Genomic DNA, 2,338 nt, shown 5'->3' on the forward strand with positions numbered 1-2,338 from the left:
GCCCGTTATGTTTTTGCGACTGCTGCAGTTTCAGGGTCGCATTTATAGGACCCTAGGTTTTACAATACTGAAGGTTAATTCCACCCAAATGCCAAAACAATTCTGATTCATATTATCATAAAAATATGCTTAAACCTCTTAAAATGGCTCTAAATCATACCAGAATCATTTTGCCTTACATTTTGTTCAGAAATATAGGACACAACTTTTGTGAACATCCTTTTTATTAAACAAACTATTTTTGATGCTTCTGTCACACTTTGCGTTGGCTTCAATTGACGGAAACTCCCGCCTGGTAGAATCCCTAAAAGGATTTACGACTCCTGAGAGAGATATGCAAGAAAACAAGCAGGAATAACATGTAATTGACATATTCAACCCCCAGATTGTGAAGTAGGTAATAGCCCTACATACCAATTGAATGGTTTTCCTTCTTTCTTCAACAGTCGATCTATCCCTCTAGTGAACTCTTCCACTTCACTGAAATAGTAAATGGACAACATAATCACTGCTGGGTTAACAGATATATTGGAAACACTTAAGGCACATTAATTAACATAACTACTTCTTAATTAAGGTATTAATATCAAATAGTTGATAGACTTGTGTTAAGAAATTACATTCTTACCTCTGATGATAAAGCTGACCAGTGAGGAAGACCTGCTCAGCCTCCTGCAAGGACAGATTTCGCAGCACAGACAGGCCATATATGATGGCCTTCCAAAAGAGAATATTATAATAATATACACTCACCGGCCACTTTATTAGGCACACCTGTCCAACTGCTCGTTAACGCAAATTTCTAATCAGCCAATCACATGGCAGCAACTCAATGCATTTAGGCATGTAGACATGGTCAAGACGATCTGCTGCAGTTCAAACCGAGCATCAGAATGGGGAAGAAAGGTGATTTAAGTGACTTTGAACGTGGCATGGTTGTTGGTGCCAGACGGGCTGGTCTGAGTATTTCAGAAACTGCTGATCTACTGGGATTTTCACGCACAACCATCTCTAGGGTTTACAGAGAATGGTCTGAAAAAGAGAAAATATCCAGTGAGCGGCAGTTCTGTGGGCGAAAATGCCTTGTTGATGCCAGAGGTCAGAGGAGAATGGCCAGACTGGTTCGAGCTGACAGAAAGGCAACAGTAACTCAAATAACCACTCATTACAACTGAGGTATGCAGAAGAGCATCTCTGAATGCACAACACGTCGAACCTTCGGGCAGATGGGCTACAGCAGCAGAAGACCACACCGGGTGCCACTCCTGTCAGCTAAGAACAGGAAACTGAGGCTACAATTCGCACAGGCTCACCAAAATTGGACAATAGAAGATTGGAAAAACGTTGCCTGGTCTGATGAGTCTCGATTTCTGCTGCGACATTCGGATGGTAGGGTCAGAATTTGGCGTCAACAACATGAAAGCATGGATCCATCCTGCCTTGTATCAACGGTTCAGGCTGCTGGTGGTGGTATAATGGTGTGGGGGATATTTTCTTGGCACACTTTGGGCCCCTTAGTACCAATTGAGCATCGTGTCAATGCCACAACCTACCTGAGTATTGTTGCTGACCATGTCCATCCCTTTATGACCACAGTGTTCCCATTTTCTGATGGCTACTTCCAGCAGGATAACGTGCCATGTCATAAAGCTCGAATCATCTCAGACTGGTTTCTTGAACATGACAATGAGTTCACTGTACTCAAATGGCCTCCACAGTCACCAGATCTCAATCCAATAGAGCACCTTTGGGATGTGGTGGACCGGGAGATTCGCATCATGGATGTGCAGCTGACAAATCTGCAGCAACTGTGTGATGCTATCATGTTAATATGGACCAAACACTCTGAGGAATGTTTCCAGTACCTTGTTGAATCTATGCCACGAAGGATTAAGGCAGTTCTGAAGGCAAAAGGGGGTCCAACCCGGTACTAGCAAGGTGTACCTAATAAAGTGGCCAGTGAGTGTTAATACACCATTATAGCAATGCTGAACAGCAAGCCATTATACATGGGTCCATACACAAGAAGCACCATTGTAGCTTTTTAGTTAGGCTTTGAAAGTGCAGGAACACACACACATACATTACATGGTTAGACCTACCTCTGGAAATAGAACACCTAAGATGAACTGGACTTCATCCGTGAAGCCCAGTGTGTTGGTGTTCTGTGCAAAAGCTGTTCATTGATACCCCAGTTCCGAAATCCTTTGTAATTTCATCCAGGCGTTGTTTGTTTTTATAAACATTGTAGTGGTGGATGATATTCCTCATGAGGAACAGATGGGTAGATGGTAATGCCATGTTTAGGAAGTAATTGGTTTTTTTTCCATGTTTGCAA

General features: G+C 42.6%; 1 long non-coding RNA gene across 1 annotated transcript; it reads right to left on the reverse strand.

Moving 5' to 3' along the window:
• Positions 1–210: 210 nt before the first annotated feature.
• Positions 211–2,129, reverse strand: LOC130120446 (uncharacterized). The gene is made up of 4 exons (XR_008810970.1): positions 2,103–2,129; positions 629–672; positions 415–480; positions 211–323 (listed from the first exon to the last, which is right to left on the reverse strand). It is a non-coding gene; the product is annotated as an uncharacterized LOC130120446 (long non-coding RNA).
• Positions 2,130–2,338: the final 209 nt, after the last annotated feature.

This window comes from Lampris incognitus, chromosome 11 (genome assembly GCF_029633865.1).
Source record: "Lampris incognitus isolate fLamInc1 chromosome 11, fLamInc1.hap2, whole genome shotgun sequence".
Classification (NCBI taxonomy): domain Eukaryota; kingdom Metazoa; phylum Chordata; class Actinopteri; order Lampriformes; family Lampridae; genus Lampris; species Lampris incognitus.